We start from the raw sequence: 20,763 nt of genomic DNA on the forward strand, positions 1-20,763 counted from the left end.
CATGTAATGTAAACTAAGTTGAGCCAAGAAAATTACGGACACGAACGAAACAAACGTATTAAAGAAACAAAACCAAATGCAAAAATAAAGTGCTAGCACACTTCATACATGGGAAAATTAACACAGGCTCGATAGGATGAATTGAGAACTCGTAGGGGCTCTTACGGTATTCTCGTATATCTTGAGACATAAATCCACACCTTATGTCTGTTGGTAAAGCTGACAAGACGGCAAAAGCCCAATTAAAGGGCGTCAATGCAAACTTAGTCACACTAACATCATTCATATCACCAATCTATTTATCTCTCCCCTCTCGTCTTTTCTTGTCCTATCATTTCCATTCCCATCAAACAAATGCTCGGCGAAGAGTTCCCAAAAATGAACTCCCCTCAATTTCACCTGCTCATTAAGAGGCACACGCTAGTTGATTTATGATGACAAAAGATCTCCATATACTCTAGCAAATCAAGATAATTTCCCTTTTCTGCTGTATGTAATAACCTCACATGCGTTTCAATTGTAGGAAGTTCATGTCCACTCTTTATAATGTGGGCTGCAAAATTCGACCTATCAGCCGCGTCCTTTCGGTCAACGGCGACATGTTCAGCAAATCTAGTGTATCAGTGAGGTTCTCAGTCAGCAGATTGGTTTGCTTCAGCTCTTCACGTTACTCTGTCCTGTGCAAACCTCTTCATCTCTGCAAAACTTATGCTACCTGCATCCATCTGAACCTGCTTACTGTGTTCATTCTTTGATCTCCCTCTACAGTCCCCACGCCCTTCCCTCTTACACTTCCTTCCACTACAAATTGATGATTCCTTGATGTCACAGAATGTGTCCTATGAACCGAACCCTTCTTTAAGTTATGTCAAATTTCTTTATTCCACAGTTTTCTTCAGTCTTTTCTCATTATTTTGTCGGTATAACTCTCTAGTCTCCATCATTCTTCTACAGAACTAAATTTCAAAAGCGTCTAGTCTTTTCTTGTCGCAACTGTCTATCGTCCTCACTTTCCTTCCGTACAAGCCTGCATTCCAGATCCCTCCAGAATAGACATCCTAGCACTTGAAATTTATATTCGATGTTAAAATTTGTCTCTTTTTCAGGAATGCTGCTTTTTGTTATTGCCAGCCTGCAATTTATATCCTCTCTACTTCGGCCCTCGTAAGTCTTATTTTCTGCCCAAACTGGAAAACTCATCTACCGTTTTAGTGTCTCATTTCCTAATCAGATTCTTTCAACATTGGATGATGGAATTCGATTACATTCCATTGCCCTCGTTTTACTTTTGCTGATGATCATTTTAGAATTTCTCTTCAACAAACACTATTGATTCTATTTACCGCTGTTCCAAACCGAATGCGACTATCAAAAAATTACAATGTGTTCGGCAAAGCTAAAAGCTTTTATTTATTCTCCTAGAACTTTTAATGCTCTTTTCTGTATTTCTCCTTTGTTCCATTTACTGCTTTACTGCTTGCTGAATGTTCACTTTGAAAAATCGGGTATAGGCAGCAACCCTCTCTCTCTCTTCCTGCTCAACGTTTTCCTCTCTTTCATGTCCTCCGACTTTTATAACTGCTGTCTGGTTTCTGTACAAGATGTGAACATTCACTCTGTATTTTATTATTATCTATAGAATTTCATAGTATGTATCCTGTCAACATTGTCAAAAGTTTTCTCTTAATTTACTAGTACAATAAACTTAGGTTTACTATCTGCTAAGATATTTTCTTGGATCAGTATTGCCTCACGAATTCCTACAGTTCTACGAACCCTAACTGATCGTCTCCGAGTTCGAATTCTACAACTTTTACCATTTTTATCCAATTAATTCGTGTCAGTGTTTTTCAAACATGACTTCTTAAACTGATGGGTCGATAGTATTCACACCTGTTAGCACCTGCCTCCTTTGGAACAGGTACGTTTTTCTTGAAGTCTGATGGTATTTCGCCTGTCTCATATATTTTGCATACCCATTTGGATAGTGCTGCATTTTGTTATTGCCAGCCTGCAATTTGTATCCTCTCTACTTCGGCCCTCGTAAGCCTTATTTCCCCCATTCTGACGGAATGTTGTCTACTCCATGTGCCTTCTTTCGACTAAAGTGTCTGAGTCCTCTACGAAATACGTCTTGCAGTATCATGTCTCCTGTCTCATACGCACCTACTTACGCTTTCATTTCTATAATACTGTCTTCAATTTAAATTCTCTGGTACAGCCCATTACTCCCCAATCATTGCATAGTGTGACGCGCTCACGACATCCATTGCTACGTGATATGAAGAGCTCATGAACTCATAACTAGCGTTTTAATCGGATACTATCTGGTTCTCTCTCTCTCTCTCTCTCTCTCTCTCTCTCTCTCTCTCTCTCTCTCTCTGTTATTCGGATACTGCTTGGTTCTGTCTCTTTGTTCTATGCATTATATTTATTTATTCACGTTTAAAGAGAGGTGCTATTCATAGAATCACGCAAAAATTTTGTTCAGGTCTTAAAACTGAAACTGCAAACGTGACGCAGTTAGGTAGGAAATCAAAACTTCTGGAAAACTGCATACCTGTATGCGGAATACATTGCCATTGATGTTGTTACTAATAATATATTCAATACAATTAGTGTCAGTGCCAATTGCTGTTGTCAATCATGGTCTTCTAGTACAAGCAGTAAGACTACTTAACAGTAACACCCCAGGAACTTTTCGAAAAAGCAATACAGTCTAGACCAGTATCCTAAGTGAGCAACAATAATATCTTTATTAAACCAGACTTCGGGTTTCAGAACAGTTGCCCAGATGAGAAACCCATTTATAAGCCCACTCAATAAATTTTAGAGGCAAGAAATATCAAAACAGCAGTGGTTGTTATTTTCTGTGGTCAATGTCAGGCATTTGACTGTGAGAATTAGACTGCTCTTTAGATAAACTGAGGTTTTATGCAAGTGATGGTATAGGCAACCAACGAATAATGTCGTATCAGACCAAAAGAACGCAGAAAGGTTTACTTAGTAAGTCAACCTATGTAACCAGGGGAGATTATTCTGCCAAGGGAGAAATCACAAATGGCGTTTCCAAGACTCATTCTTATGTCCGCCACTGCTCCTTAAATGATGTGTAGACCATCTACCGTCTACTGCACAACAAGCAGAGTTACTTCTTTTTGCGTACGACATTAGTATTGTAAACTATCCACACAAACATATGGCAACAGAAGAAAATGTAAATAATATTCCTTAAAGAATTTTTGAGTGGTTTTCTACTAAAGGTGTTAGCTTCAATTTCAAAGTGACAACACATACAGTCTAAACTTCTAGAAGCACTACACCAATGATAAGAGTAAAATATTGCGAGGAATTAATAACTAGAGTGAAAATTCATAATCTTAATCCGTAATGATTGCATTTAAATTAGATAAAAGTCTTTCTTGAACTCTTAAAACAAATTAAGTTACATTTGGTCTTCGAGTAATTTTAAATCTTGGGGAGACAGAAATGAGTAGGTTAATATATTTTTCATAGTTTTGTCCGATGGTATATATGTGGGGTAACTCATCCTTTAGAAAGAAATGGAGTATTATTTAATTATAGTGTTATTTATAAAACTTATCAACATACATTCATGTACATTTGACAAGGAGTAATCGTGAAGATTATAAAATTAATACATACAGTGTATTCAGTATCATATCCTAGACCATTAGACATATCTAGAATTCATCCCATATTGTTTGACATCTTCAACTAAGTTTAATCGATTATATTGTTGGTGGAATTGCTTAAAACTGGGACACGTGAATTGTGTGTCTCCAATTATATCAAGACTTAACTTCTTGTCACTGTGGATCTGTCAGCAGTTTACCTCCACAGGCAAGAAACATTACGAAAAATTATAAACGAGTTAATCCTATGGTCAAGCAATGCAACTACTTTCAGTGTCCTAACGAAATCCAGTATCGAAAATAAAGATGAAAAACGAAATTCCAGTATTATTAGTTAATTATTTCACTATCTGTTTACCATGTGTCAGTGTAACACTATGTCCGATGAAAAATTATGGTTTCACTTGTACCAAGATCACGCATACTAAATGAGACTGCGTTCCAGCGTGTGTTTGTTGGAGGTTGGGGGGGGAGAGGGGGGGGTTGGAGGGGGTGGTAGGCGAGACAGCAGAGGGTCCTTTAGCAAGTCAGAAGATCGCTAGCTATTAGTGTAACAAAATACGGAAACAAATTAGATTCTAACATTTTGTCAGAGAGGCATACAACAAACACAAGAGTAATTTTCCTTCTTGTAACTATTTTCAGTCCATTCAAATATTCGTTTAATTGTGAGATATTACGTTGTCTAGCTTTTACGTTTCATGAATTCTATATTTGAAGGTGGATCTCGAGGACACTGCCTGAGTAAATTAATTATATACGCAGAGCAAACATATCCAATTTCCTCCTACATAATTATAAGACAGACTTCAGTTGGAAGGTTATACAAATTTGCATAACAGAATATTAATTTTCCAGTCTTCTCCACAGCTTTATAGTATTTCAAGAACAAAAAAGGAACGTCTCTTGTGAACATCTTCATTTGGAAAGCCATTTCGTGATCAACGTGCTAGATGCGAACTATTTCGTTAATCAGATGTTCCACTGAACATTACACGATTTCTGCTGAAACAATGTGGAAATAATTAACTTCTGGGATGCACACTAATGATTTGTCTTTGTGTAACTGTACCTCTTGGCCAGTTAGAGATTATGAGATAACCCAGTGGTTTAAATTAAACAAAAACACGCTACTCGTCGTTGACACTACTCATGCTACTACTTAAATATTCTTAAATTTAACAGTGAACCTAAGAAACTATATAATTTCTTTAACAGACATTCTAATAGACTTTAATTAAAATGTCGTATATAGATATTGAATGTTTCACAATAAAGGATCTCAGATTAAAATTAAAATTTGTTTAGTTGACTGTCAGATCTTTAATGTTATTGAGCAATTTTCTAAAGACTTGTCTTTGTTTATGTATCGGTCCACAGCCGCTGCGAACTTCCTAAGAGCACTAATTTTCTTTTGTAGGCTGTCCTTTCATTTTCAAATAATCACTTTATTTCACTGTTTAGTAATTATCTAAATTTGACCACTTGGGCGTTACCAAACTACATCACAACAATACGTTTTACCCTTACAGCATGTTATAATCCTATCAGTAGCGCGGGAAAAATTTTGGTGTCCCGCTATACCTGTCACAGGTGTGAAGTCCCTAACACACCTATGGGTTGCACGTTTCTTTGCCTATTTAATATCCAAGGAGGTGTAATTAATTATTTGCCAATAAAGAAATAAAAGTGTCTGTTTCAAAATAAAAGAAGAGGCTGTACAGGGATATTATTTATAGAAAGTTCTTCCTGAACAAAGGGTGGCAGTATCATCCTTGAGGTTTGACTGATTATTTATGACGAATTCCACTAGTGTATACATGTACATGGTGACAATTACTTAATTATATGGAAAGAAACGTAAATTAGTTACAAACTACGTCTTGCACACACTTTATTCGACATGTAAACGCCACTACAGATATTCGGATTTAGATGATGACATTTTCGATACGCTTGTCTTCATTGGAGATGATGTGGCGCAGACGAATAGCGATATTCTGCATGACCCTCTGAAGTGTCGGAATATTGATGCTGTTGATGACCTCCTGAATGGATATTTTCAGCTAAGAAATGGTTTTGGCGTTATTGCTGTACACCTTGTCTTTAATACAGCCCCACAAAAAGGATTCGCATGTTTTCAGATCCGGAGAATATGGCGGCCAATCGAGGCCCATGTCAGTGGCTTCTGCGTACCCCAGAGCCAGAATGCGGTCCCCAAAGTGCTCCTGCAGGACAACAAACACTCTCCTGTTGCGATGGGGTCGAGCTCCGCCTTGCATGAACCACATCTTGCCGAAATCAGGATCACTTTGGATTATGGGGATGAAAACATCTTCCAAAACTTTCACGTACCGTTCGCTAGTCACCATGCCATCAAGGACTCAAATGGCTCTGAGTACTATGGGACTTCTGAGGTCATCAGTCCCCTAGAATTTAGAACTGCTAAAACCTAACTAACCTTAGAACATCACACACATCCATGCCCGAGGCAGGATTCGAACCTGCGACCGCAGCGGTCGCGCGGTTCCAGACTAACGCCTAGAAGCGCTCGGCCACACCGGCCGGCGCCATCAAGGACTATCGACCGACTGTTCCGTGACTGGATATTGCACACCTCACAGTCACTCGTTGAGGGTGGAAGGACTTCTCGATTGCGAAATGTGCCAATTTTGCTTATTGACGAACCCATCCAAATGAAAGTGGGCTTCGTCACTAAGCCAAATGCGCATGAGCATCCTAATTCCCATCATGCCCGGCAACCAACCGTGCAGTTTGAACGTTCTAACGCGAACCATTCATAAGTTATGACTATTTTATTTTATATAGTTCAATAACTGTCGCCCTGTATGTTAGTGAAATGCAGATGGAATATCAGATTCTTTCAAGAGACTTAAGCAGGATGATTGTGACTGAGCACATATTATTGCCATAGTTCACTTTTGTGAAATAAATACATACTCTGCTTGTGACGAATTGTTAAATAAAATAGACATAAAATATTCATGACTGTAAGCATGAAAACCGCGGGAAGTTATCTGTCCGTTTCCGAAATTAGCAACTACGTGATAAAGAAATTTCTTTAAGCTGGATGATTGAGAGACTCCTATTCATGTGCAACATCTCTGTGCATTATATGGGACTGAATACACTCTTTCTGTCAGCTCCCATTACGAACGCGTAATTTCTAACCAAAGCAAAGTTAGCGAGAGCAAAACAGAAAATGAACGCCAATAATGAAAACAATGAAGTCAGTGGGTCAGAATGCTGAAAACCTGTCCAAAATTGCAAAATCTCTCCAATATGGCCAAAAATGGTTGTTATGGAGTTTCCGATCCTTCTGATAACGATGGTTAAATAAAAATAGGAAAATTCACAATGGTGGATCGAATACGACGAAATAACGTGGAAAAATTAATGACGTAGATAAAAAATTTTTCGGTGGACATTTATAATTTTAATAGTAAACATTCTTCCAAAACTGCCTCTATTACAGTTTTTGTTACGTAATATATATATACAGTATATATTAACCAATGGCACTAGTCCCTCTCCTCACGTTCGGTCTGTGGAATCGATTCGTCAGTATTTGATGTGGTTTACGAAATATATCCAGCGGTAATGTTAGGTGACTCACCCTATATATATATATATATATATATATATATATATATATATATATATATATATATATATAGTGTAATTGGTCAATACATACCATAAAAAAATGCACGGAAGTATGTTTTTTAACACAAACCTACGTTTTTTTAAATGGAACCCCGTTAGTTTTGTTAGCACATCTAAACATATAAACAAATACGTAATCAGTGCCGTTTGTTGCATTGTAAAATGTTAATTACATCCGGAGATATTGTAACCTAAAGTTGACGCTTGAGTACCACTCCTCCGCTGTTCGATCGTGTGTATCGGAGAGCACCGAATTACGTAGGGATCCAAAGGGAACGGTGATGGACCTTAGGTACAGAAGAGACAGGAACAGCACATTACGTCCACATGCTAACACCTTTTTATTGGTCTTTTTCACTGACGCACATGTACAATACCATGAGGGGTGAAGTACACGTACACAGGTGGTTTCCGTTTACCATTACGGAGTGGAATAGACTGCGTCCCGACATGTCAGGCCAATAGATGTTCAATGTGGTGGCCATCATTTGCTGCACACAATTGCAATCTCTGGCGTAATGAATGTCGTACACGCCGGAGTACATCTGGTGTAATGTCGCCGCAGGCTGCCACAATACGTTGTTTCATATCCTCTGGGGTTGTAGGCACATCACGGTACACATTCTCCTTTAACGTACCCCACAGAAAGAAGTCCAGAGGTGTAAGATCAGGAGAACGGGCTGGCCAATTTATGCGTCCTCCACGTCATGGTAATGTACATGTGCGTCAGTGAAAAAGACCAATAAAAAGGTGTTAGCATGTGGACGTAATGTGCTGTTCCAGTCTCTTCTGTACCTAAGGTCCATCACCGTTCCCTTTGGATCCCTACGTAATTCGGTGCTCTCCGATACACACGACCGAACAGCGGAGGAGTGGTACTCAAGTGTCAAATTTAGGTTACAATATCTCCGGATGTAATTAACATTTTACAATGCAACAAACGGCACTGATTACGTATTTGTTTATATGTTCAGATGCGCTAGCAAAACTAACGTGGTTCCATTTAAAAAAAACGTAGGTTTGTGTTAAAAAACATACTTCCGTGCATTTTTGTATGGTTTGTATTAAACAATTACACTAGCCCCTCTCCTCACGTTCGGTCTGTGGAATCGGTTCGTCAGTATTTGATGTGGTTTACGAAATATATCCAGCGGTAACGTTAGGTGACTCACCCTGTATATATATATATATATATATATATACAGTGTAATTGGTCAATACATACCATAAAAAAATGCACGGAAGTATGTTTTTTAACACAAACCTACGTTTTTTTAAATGGAACCCCGTTAGTTTTGTTAGCACATCTAAACTTATAAACAAATACGTTAATCAGTGCCGTTTGTTGCATTGTAAAATGTTAATTACATCCGGAGATATTGTAACCTAAAGTTGACGCTTGAGTACCACTCCTCCGCTGTTCGATCGTGTGTATCGGAGAGCACCGAATTACGTAGGGATCCAAAGGGAACGGTGATGGACCTTAGGTACAGAAGAGACAGGAACAGCACATTACGTCCACATGCTAACACCTTTTTATTGGTCTTTTTCACTGACGCACATGTACAATACCATGAGGGGTGAAGTACACATACACATATATATATAATGGTTCAAAGCACTATGGGACTCAACATCTTAGGTCTAGAACTTAGAACTACTTAAACCTAACTAAGCTAAGGACATCACACACACCCATGCCCGAGGCAGGATTCGAACCTGCGACCGCAGCGGTCGCGGGGTTCCAGACTGTAGCGCCCAGAACCGCTCGGCCACAGCGGCCGGCAAAACTACCCTTTCCCCAGATGAATATTTGGAGTAGATTATGGAGACGCAGATCGGCTAAGTGGCGACCGTAGCAGTCCCGCGGTTCCGGACTGCAGCGCCAGAACCGCACGGCCACCGCGGCCGGCAATAAATAAATAAATAAATAAATAAATAAATAAATAAATATAAATATATATATATAGGGTGTCCCAGCTATCTTGTCCACCCAAAATATCTCTGGAACAATAACAGCTATTGGAAAACGACTTTCACCGGTATCAATGTAGGGCTGGGGCCATGAATGTACATATTTGGAAACATTCTAAAACGAAAGCATATGTGTTTTTTAACACAAACTTTTGTTTTTTTTTTAAATGGACCTCCTATATTTTTTTTCAGCAATCAATAGCATGATAAAGAACATACAGAACGGCGTTGATTGCATCGCAATATTCCCATTACATCCCGAGATATTAACACGCGAAGTTGACGCTTGAAACACCCGACATGCGCTGCTAGCGAACGTCCTGAGGCTCGGGCGTGAACCCCATGCTGCCCGTAATCGCGATGTGATTGACATGCGTAATCACACCTTCATACTTATCAAGAGGTCCGAAACGAATAATACGGTCGGCTGCCATAAACTCTCATAAGCACATAATGGTTTCCCTCTTGCACGTTTTACGTATCTACGTACACAATATGAACCAGTACCAATCGGTGTACACCCGTCAGGTTGTTTTATTTATCCTGCACACCCAAAATAAGGTTTATCTAATGCGTTATATGACACATTGTGCCTGTCGCGCAGGGCCTGCCTCTACCTAGTCAAGTGTCCAACGTAGTTCCCACTACTGCCACAGTTACCACTTCGCCTTGTTTATGATTTGCGACCGATGCAACCTTCTGTACTCCACCACCCTCCGAGCATACCATTTGTTGTTGCTTTGGCGTGCAGTACACCGCTTGCCAGTGTAGTCGTGCATCAGAGTAATCTACTGACGGCACGGAGGTAGTACACATTGTGAATAAACGTTGTGTTGTGGAACTTGTACTGTACAGTATAATGTACACACATGAAGATATGGTAGAAATGCTGCTGATCTATGGAGAATGTACGTTGACGGGAAATACGTTATGAGATTGCTTGTTTGTTGATAATACTGTTAGCGAACATTATGATTATTAAGTTAATGTGTCTGTTTTCTACCCTACTCTACATACCTGTACTGTACCCTGTTGTAGGTGGACGAAATGCTGTTCAGGTAGAACGACTGTACAGAAGAAGATTCCCTAACAAGCCATCGCCTTCGCGCCGGAAGTTTGGTCGTCTCACATCTCGTCTACGTGAAACGGGAAGCTTAAATCCAACACCTCGACATCGTCCTAGAACACGCACAGATGAACGTGCTGAAGTTGCTGTGCTCGCTACCATAGCTGTGAATCCTCAAATCAGCACACGTCAAATTGAACGTGACGTTGGTGTGTCGAAATCAAGTGCACAGCGTATTCTTAAACGTCATAAATTTCATCCTTACCATGTTCATTTACACCAGGATCTTCATCGAAATGTCTTCCGCAATAGGGTAACATTTTGTCGGTGGTCTCAGCAGAAACTTCTGACTAATCCAAATTTTTTTGCAGATGTTCTCTTTACCGACGAGGCATCATTCTCCAACAAAGGAATTGTCAATACGAGGAATATGCATTATTGGTCCCCAGACAATCCAAAATGGCTCCGTCAGGTAGAGCATCAACGTCCGCGGAAAGTTAATGTTTGGTGTGGGATTACTGGAGATACCATTATCGGATCTTTCTTTATAAATGGCATCCAAAATGGCAGACAATACTCCAGATTTATACGACACAATCTTCCCCTTCTCTTGGACACCGTACCTCTGAACCGGAGAATCGTCATGTGGTATCAGCATGACGGATGCCCTGCACATAACGCCTTACGAGCACGGCGACTTCTGAACCGTAAGTTCCCTGGTAGGTGGATTGGACGAGGTGGCCCAGTTAGGTGGCCTGCCCGATCTCCGGACCTTGCACCGATGGATTATTTTCTTTGGGGAGCAGTGAAGAATGTTGTTTACCAACATGAACGAACAACACCAGAGGACATGAAGCAACGCATTATTGATGCTTGTACAGCCATCAAAGAGGAAACAGTAGCACGAAGTAGGGCATCCTTCATCCGCAGAGTGACCCTATGTATGCAAGCCAATGGGCATCACTTTGAGCATGAGATGTGAGCGCTATGTTTAGTATGTAGTGCTGGTATCACAGTGGAAGTTTCTACAAAGGCCCATTTTACCCAGTGATGTTAAGAAACATTTGTTTGCAACAATTTGTCATTTAACGCATTAGATAAACATAACATTGATAATTATGTGATAATAAAACTAATTGGTTAAACATGTTTACATTTATCTTCTATGTCCTACCTGAACATCCCAAATCAAAACACTTTTACCTAAACAACGGTAAAACTTTTAGTCCACTTGCTCGTTTCACTAAAACCATCAACATGAATTTTACAATTACGAGTGAATGATTAACTGTCACTTGCGCTAGATCTACAGTAAAGTAAAGTTTTAACGTTGAACGGCATTACCTTTTTAGTAACGGATTAACGATAAGCGAAGTTAACTTTGTGACTAACGTTGCGGTACACAGATATGTTACAGAAACACATCACCCCTAGCCTATGGGATAAATACCTGCTGGAATGTACGACGTTAATGCAGGATGGCAGCAGACCGTATTATTCGTTTCGGACCTCTTGATAAGTATGGAAGTGTGATTACGCATGTCAATCACATCGCGATTACGGGCAGCATGGGGTTCACGCCTGAGCCTCAGGACGTGCGCTAGCAGCGCATGTCTGGTGTTTCAAGCGTCAAATTTGCGTTTTAATATCTCGGGATGTAATGGGAATATTGCGATGCAATCAACGCCATTGTGTATGTGCTTCGTCATGCTATGGATTGCTGAAGAAAAAATGTAGGAGGTCCATTTAAAAAAACATAAGTTTGTGTTAAAAAGCACATATGCTTTCGTTTTAGAATGTTTCCAAATATGTTCATTCATGGCCCCAGCCCTGCATTGATACCGGTGAAAGTCGTTTTCCAATAGCTGTTATTGTTCCAGAGATATTTTGGGTGGACAAGATAGCTGGGACACCCTGTATATATAGAATGTTTCGTAAGTCTTTATCTTTTTCCTGTTGTGCTTCTTGTTCTTCATTTTCATTTTCTTCTTCATCTTCTTTCTCGCCAACATTTGTATCCTCTTCATCATTTTCAACATCTGATTCCTCGTAATTTGATGCAACAGGTACCAAGAGAGCAACGGTTGCCGGCGACGAAGTTTTGACTTTCCTCGGAGATGGTTCTCGCAAAGAAGGAAGATGTCATTGTAAAACATTATTGAACAAAATTAAATTTATCGAGGAAAAGCTTATGAATGTAACAATTTTTTTATAAAATTTCCTGGCAGATTAAAACTGTGCGCCAGATCGAGAATCGAACTCGGGACCTTTGTCTTTCGCGGGGAAGAGCTCTACTTCTACAGCACTTGCCCTCGAAAGGCAAATGTCCCGAGTTCGGGTCTCAGTCCGGCACACAGTTTTAATCTGCCAGGAAGATTCATATCACCGCACACTCCACCGCAGAATGAAAATCTCATTCTAATTTTTTCATAACTAGTGCTTTTTATATTTTTAATACATTTAAATTATATTTCTATATTTAATTACTATATTTTCATTATAATAGCTTATTAGCATTGTTAAAAATTAACAATTACATGATTATGCATGCATTGTGTTTTATTCTTATTTTAGTAAAATTTCCCCAGTGTAAGTAACGGCATGTTGCAACTGTAGCCGGCCGGAGTGGCCGTGCGGTTCTAGGCGCTACAGTCTGGAGCCAAACGACTGCTACGGTCGCAGGTTCGAATCCTGCCTCGGGCTTGGATGTGTGTGATGCCCATAGGTTAGTTAGGTTTAATTAGTTCTAAGTTCTAGGCGACTGATGACCTCAGAAGTTGAGTCGCGTAGTGCTCAGAGCCATGTTTTGCAACTGTAGCTTAAAAAATTGCTCAAAGACGGAATTACGGCAAGCAGCTGGAATTCAAAGCTGATTAATGACGATACATACTTAAGGACGGAATGAAAAAGAAGGTGGAATGTCGTGGACTCTAACACTCATCTCTTTTTTTATTTTTATTTTTTTTTTGGCTCGGGTTTTACAATTTCCTTGCTTGCATTGCGATTAGAAGTGAATTAACGAAATGGCTCTGAGCACTGTGGGACTTAACTAAAATGGTTCAAATGGCTCTGAGCACTATGCGACTTAACTTCTGAGGTCATCAGTCCACTAGAACTTAGAACTACTTAAACCTAACTAACCTAAGGACATCACACACATCCATGCCCGAGGCAGGATTCGAACCTGCGACCGTAGCGATCGCGCGGTTCCAGAATGTAGCGCCTAGAACCGCTCGGCCACTCCGGCCGATTGAATTAACGAAAACAAATTGTTAATTCATGATTAAATAATTGTATAAGTGTTTTTAATTAATTAATAACTTCTGAATCAGACTCCATTAAAAAATCGGTCTGATTTCGCTGAACAGAAATAGTTCATGCGAACGAAATTCAACCATGGAAGTAACAGTGGGCCACTTCCAAGACCGGGATTCAATAGACCCATCATTACTGTAGCAATCTACTAAACAAAACGTAGTAACTCCGAACTTTTCCCTTTCACTCATCGCCACTTTTTCAGGATTCTGACACAATGTACGCCAGCGGGCACAGGAGAGCCTCGCAACTGACGCCGTGTAGTGGCCTCACCTGTAGGCGAAACATCCACCACTACGTGTGCGGCAGGCCTACATTTTATATTACTAAGTAATTTAGATATGTACTGGGTGTAAAAATCAAGCAATTCACAGGTTCTAAAACGGCTCGGAATGAAGTCCAGCTGAGCTTGAACAACAGATACAGATAAGTCATTCCACGATACTTTGAGCTTTATGCAGGAGTTGATCAGTCGCAGTGGCATGCAAGTGGTGTCGTGCTAGGTGCTCATCAAGCCATAACCCCGTGTTCCCAGTGGGTGAGTGATTTGGATTTTATGTTGACGAGGGCAATATCCGAACGTTCTCTGTGTGTATCTACGACAGGACAGCATAGGCAACGAGCACTGTTGCATTATCTTACCAATGTGATCTCGAATATGGCACAGCAAACGGCCTGAAATGTACCATCTGCTGTCTAAGTGACCGAATACACGAACCAGACGTGAACGTGTACCCAATGGCAACACATACCACCATGCCAGATGCTTGGCCCTTATGACGTTGATGATACCAGTATTATCAAGTTCGTTCTCTCTGCAGCCTTCATACACCGATACGCCTACTGTGATGCTGTGCGGAGAACTGGGACTCATAGGATTGCGTCTCTCCTGTGTCGTCTTCTGTCGTTGAGTGCACTATTGTCTGTATACCTGTCTCTCCTGTTGTATTAAGGTTAGACACAATGGTAAATTCCATGCTGACAATCCGTGCTGCTCCGTATCTCGTTGAATACTTGTCCTTCTGCAAGCAAACTCATTTCTGACATAATATTCCTCATGTGGCTGCGCGCTCTTGCTTGACGGGGGCGCACAGTATGTCTGTCCTGCAGAACATCATTCATACGTGACCGTCGAGATCCTGAACAGCATTGAATATAGCCCTCCTGAACCCGATGAATCCACGTATACGTTTCTCCTTCTTACGTGAAGCATAACACAGTCTTCGCACACAAATAGCATTAAAATGAGGTTCCTGAACCAGAAACCTGCTGCATAATTTATGATTGTATACAGGATGTAGATCGTGTTACTGCAACACACTTTGTGTTGTTAAAAGGAATGATGGAAGGAAGATAGAGTTTAATGGCAGGTCGACAATGCGATTATTAGTGACTGAATAGATGTTCCGATTACGAAAGGATGGGTAAGGAAATCGTGCTGCACCCTTTTCAAAGAAACCGTCTCTGCCTTTCGCAGGACCTATTTTAAGAAATCTCGGAAAATCTAAATCCGGATGGCAGACAGGGATATGAGCTGTCTTTCTCCCGAAAGTGAGTCCAGTGTGCTAACAACTGCGTCACCAAACTCGGTTTGTGCGATTGTACTGAAATGTAGTCATCAACCTGCAATAAACTTCATACAGTTTGACGTTTGTTACACACCGTCTTCGGCAGTAGCAATCTTAATGACCAGCACTATATTAACATTAATATTACCTTTCCGATAAACAGTTTCAGAATAACATACTTCAGTGTGTCTGGAAAAAGTATTTTTTTAAAATAGTTTATTTTTCGGCACTAGAACATAAAATTTCTGATAGATATTACTTGTCCCGAAATCACCACAAAATTTCAGACACATAAACCACATTTTTAGGTTTATACACCACCGGAAAAAAATGCAGCACTCTCAAGAACAAGGTCATTTTATTGGCAAGTGAGGTGGCACTGCAGGAATATATGGTAGCAAAATCAGACCGAATGAAACACACGTCACAGTGAAGAGTGTCCAGACAGCCGCATCAATACACGCAACTGGTGGCATCGCAGGCATGTGTTCTTTCATGCAAATGATTATAAAGCTGCCGAATGGTATCCTGGAATAGTGTGTCTAGGACATCTTGCACCTTTTTTGTTGCATTTCGGCAGATGTTCTTGCAGGCACTGCAGAAATAGTAAGTTCCCGCTTCGTCACCCACACGTGTTCCGTTAAAGAGAGATCCGGCGATCTTGCTGGCTATGGCAGTTCTACACCACAAAGATGACGTTACGTGCCAGCAGCCGTATGTGGAACTGCACTGTCCTACTGAAAAAGCACATCACCTTCCTGTCGAAGTAACTGTAGTAGCGCGCGGGTAATTGCATGTAAAACGTAGCGGTTGCTGATTACTTTACCCTGCTGAAACACCAAATGTGACCGCATTTTTTAACTGATACCGCCCCGCACCATGAAGCGTGGTATGGGACTGTGTGTAATAGACGAGTGCGCTATGCGATAAGCAGCTCACCAGGTGTATGCCGCACATGTGTGCGCCCACCACTCACAAAGAGACAGAACCTACTTTCATCACTGAAGAGAAAGGAGCGCTATTCCACTCTCCACTCAACTCTTTCGCAATACCAGTGTAGGTATGTTTGGTAGAGCTGTGGTTTCCGTGTTAGCTTCGCCAGGCGGCACGTCGTCTTAATCCTGGTGCAAGCAGAGGGGTTTGAGGTGACCATCCCTAATGATAGAGCTGGTGCAAGATGTGCCAGGATTTCGACCCTGGACGGTGTTCTTTCGGCCACTGGTGCGCGCACAGTGCGTTGATCTTGACATGCGTCCTCACTAGGCGATCATCCAAAATCTCTTCACCAGGTATGGCGATGTTCCATGCACCAATGTTGGAAGCAACGACACACACCGATAGATAGTCCCCAACATGTGCAGCAATCTGTCGATATATCCACCCAGCTTCCTGGAGGCCCACAAAAAAAGGTTCAAATGGCTCTGAGCACATGGGACTTAACATCTGAGGTCATCAGTCCCCTAGAACTTACTTAAACTACTTAAACCTAACTAACCTAAGGACATCACACACATCCATGCCTAAGGCAGGATTCGAACCTGCGATCGTAGCGGTCGCACGGTTCCAGACTGAAGCGCCTAGAACCGCTCGGCCACACCGGCCGGCTGGAGGCCCACAATGTGACCCTTTTCATACGACTGAAGTTGTTGAACAGTAGAACGTTCTCGTTGGTGGGGGCTGGTTGTACCCTAGAATCAACGTTGCAAGCGGTGTTCACCCCTAAACTTAACACAGTTATTGCCTAAAAAGCCAAAACAGAGGGTGCCCCGACAGACCTATTGAGTGCCATCTGATCGCAATAATCGTGACAAATGAGTCACTAAACAGTACAATACCCTCGTGCCACAGAACACAGTTCTTAAACGTGTTGCATTTTTTCTGTCAGTCTATGATTGCCCACGAGAATTAACCAGTTTAAAAATAATTTTATCAGTATCAGATGTTTCCATCATTATTTAAATACTGTTCTTCGTGAAGTTCCCTAGATTAGTGAAGCATTATGTACGCTGACACAAAAACAGTCACATCACCAAGCAATAATTAATGTGGAGTAATGAAATTTCTCGAATACATTTGTCTAGGCAACATATTTAAGTGGTTAACATTGCAATATCACTGGTTAATGTAGGTGCTGGAGTGTCGTCAGATGATGTCATGGTGTCCCATATGAGCTTGATTGGAGACAGATCTGGTGATCGAACAGGCCAAGACAACGTGGCGATACTCTTTAGGGCATGTTGGGTTACAACGGCGGTATGTGAGTGAGCGTTTTCCTGTTGGAGAGCACCTCCTGAAATATGTTCATAAATGGCAGCACAACAGGTCCAATCACCAGATTTACGTACAAATTTGCAGTCAGAGAGCGTTGGATAACCACGAGAGTGCTCCTGCTGTCACACACAGACCCTAAGCCCAAGTGCAGATGCAGTGTGTCTAGCACGCAAACACGTTGGTTGCAGGCCCTCACCTGGCGTCGTTCCAACCAACACACGGCCATCACTGGCACCGAGATAGAAGCAGCTTTCATCAGAAAACACAACAGACCTCCACCCTGCCTCCAACGAGCTCTCGCTTGACACCACTGAAGAAGCAAATGGGGATGGTTTGGGGTCAGTGGAATGCACTGGCGTCTGGTTCGGAGCTGTTCTTGAAGTAACCGATTTGTTACAGTGCGTTGTGTCACTAAGGCGCCAACTGCTGCTGCAGATGCAGTACGATGCTCCAGAGCCCTATGCTGAACACAATGCTCTTCCGTTTCGGTAGCGGCATGTGGCCGTCCAGAGACCGGTTTTCTTGCGGCTGTACATTTCCGTGAGCACTGCTGCCAGCAATCATATACAGCGGCTTCGTTCCTGCAGAGTCTTTCTGCAACACTGAAGAAGGAACATTCAGCAGCCGGCCGTTGTGGCCGTGCGGTTCTAGGCGCTTCAGTCTGGCACCGCGTGACCGCTACGGTCGCAAGTTCGAATCCTGCCTCGGGCATGGATGTGTGTGATGTCCTTAGGTTAGTTAGGTTTAAGTAGTTCTAAGTTCTAGGGGACTGATGACCACAGATGTTAAGTCCCATAGTGCTCAGATCCATTTGAACCATTTTTGAACATTCAGCTTTTCGTAGCCTTTTTACGTGAGCTCTTTCAACCTCAGTGTGTAAGGCGGCCTCTTCATATACTTATTCAGCGCCATCAAACCAGGATATCTTGCATTTCTAAAATCTGAATTCGCATACAAGTAAATTAATGTCATTTTGCAACTGTATTACACTGTCATACAAAGCAGGTAATCTGATGCTAGTCGGCATGTTGTGCAACATTCGAGTTAGGAGTTTTTTACTTCGTGTTGTATCACACTACCTCCATTTCTGAAGTCAGGCACACAACACGCTGCATAAAATCTAGAGTGAGCGACGGAGTAATGCGAGGTGGTAGCCATCTCGCCTCTTCATACATTTATTGACGGCCATCAAACCAGCCTACCTAGCATTTCCAATATCTGAAACTGCATACATGCAAATTAATGTAGTTTTGTAGACATATTACACTGTCTTGTAGAGTAGGGAATTGGATGCTATGTACCGGTATGTACATGATCGGGAATAGGACGCATGTATTTCGTTATTCTGCCCATTTCACGCAGGAGATGAGTGGGAACTTTTGAGCCGTGAGGAGGCCATCTACCCACAACAGGAGGAGGTGGGGGACACCCGGTCACTGGCAGTTGCGGACAGTGTCCCGAGACCTGGCTGTTCTGCTTTCTCCTTTGATGTCAGGTCTCAGGGGCCAGAGCGACGGATGCTCGCTGTTTTTACAATGGCTGGGACCTGTTCTCTCTCGAAAGTGTAATTTTTTCCGCAGGAACGCAACATTTCGGCACAACGGCTGTGCTATTGTCTGGGATGTTTCAGTGCATTGGTCGTCGAACTCCACGGGAGAGCCGACAGAGCGGTGCCACATTAAGCACCCCAGTTATCAGACTCCATTGGCGTCCGTTCGCCAAGAAAAGCTTCCCGCGCGAATTTCTCGCCTAGGCTATGACAAGCTGCTCGACTGTTACGTCAGCACACGTTTGCAATCGCCGTCGGCAGTCGCTGGGAAGGAATGGTAGTGACGCCTTGATTGACGGAGTACGGTAGTGGAAGTCTAGAGGAATTTAGTGTACGGGCATAATTGGCGAAAACTTGGCTTGTTGGCTACGATTGACCGAATTCTGGCACAGCGATCGGTGGCTCTCTAGGCGAAGGGCAGCACAGAATTTGGAGTTGGTTCCCGCCAGCCGCAACAGTTAGTCGTGTACTCTGCCACCCGTTTTGCAGAGTACTTTCATTTGCCGTTTCCTTTTTCCAGCCACCTGGACAAACACACAGTTTTTTTTCGCGCTCGCTCTTCTATCGGTCTCCAAGGAGGGACTACAACCTGCAGCTGTCATCAACATGCCGCACTGCGCCGTACTGTCCGTAATCTACGCAACACTAGCCTGTAGGGTTTCATTTGATTTTCAGTTGCCCAAACTTCGAATTGGGCTTCCTCAGCGATGACATCCACGGAACCACTTTCCCTCCTTAGGTAATATCGTTGAACTGAATCCAATTGCCCTCTTGTTTCTCAACATTATACATTGGACCCGTTCTCTTAGCTCCAGCTTCTCATAGTAAAGAGGCACACCGGATTTCATGCAGTGTCGTTCATATTAGGTTCTTGCTAACACCTTTAGCATTTGAACGTTATTTACAAGTAGGGATGACGTTAATACACGGGATTGTTCCTTGTAAAAATTCGTGATCAATTTTATGCACCCCTTAAAGAAAATAAATGTAACTGTAAATTTTTAGGACGATATTTATCTCTTAACTAGTGACACCCACCAAAATCCTTTCTGATCATTATTTTTGGAGGAGAACTTTGAGTCATTAATTGAATGAATAAATTATATGAGAGACTAGCCACCAAAGTAGCATTTATATAAATGTCATAATAAGATCACGTTACGCATCTTGTGCAGATTCAGTATAAACACACTTGGGTATGATTTGCATAACATCGTCATTCTACCACATAGTTGTATCTTAGTATGGGTTCCACGACAGCAGACATGCAGCTGGTTTCCAAGTGAGGTGTTGGTAATGGCGTCTTTGACACCTTTAAGGCATTCTTGACTGACATCAACTCAAAACGATGAATCTCAAAGATAACGAACGCTCACAATCTTCACAACGTATTTAAAGCTAACTTGATTTGCGTCCTTATACGTTGTGGCCGGCCGCTGTGTCCGAGCGGTTCTAGGCACTTCAGTCTGGAACGGCGCGACCGCTACGGTCGTAGGTTCGAATCCTGCCTCGGGCATGGATGTGTGTGATGTCCTCAGGTTATTTATGTTTAAGTAGTTCTAAGTTCTACGGGACTGATGACCTCAGATGTTAAGCCCCATAGTGCTCAAAACCTTAACATACGCCGTGGCGTCCCTACCGCCGGTCTTACGCGTCTGGCTTGAGATCTGAAGAGAC

Source organism: Schistocerca cancellata, chromosome 3 (genome assembly GCF_023864275.1).
Source record: "Schistocerca cancellata isolate TAMUIC-IGC-003103 chromosome 3, iqSchCanc2.1, whole genome shotgun sequence".
NCBI classification, from domain to species: Eukaryota; Metazoa; Arthropoda; class Insecta; order Orthoptera; family Acrididae; genus Schistocerca; species Schistocerca cancellata.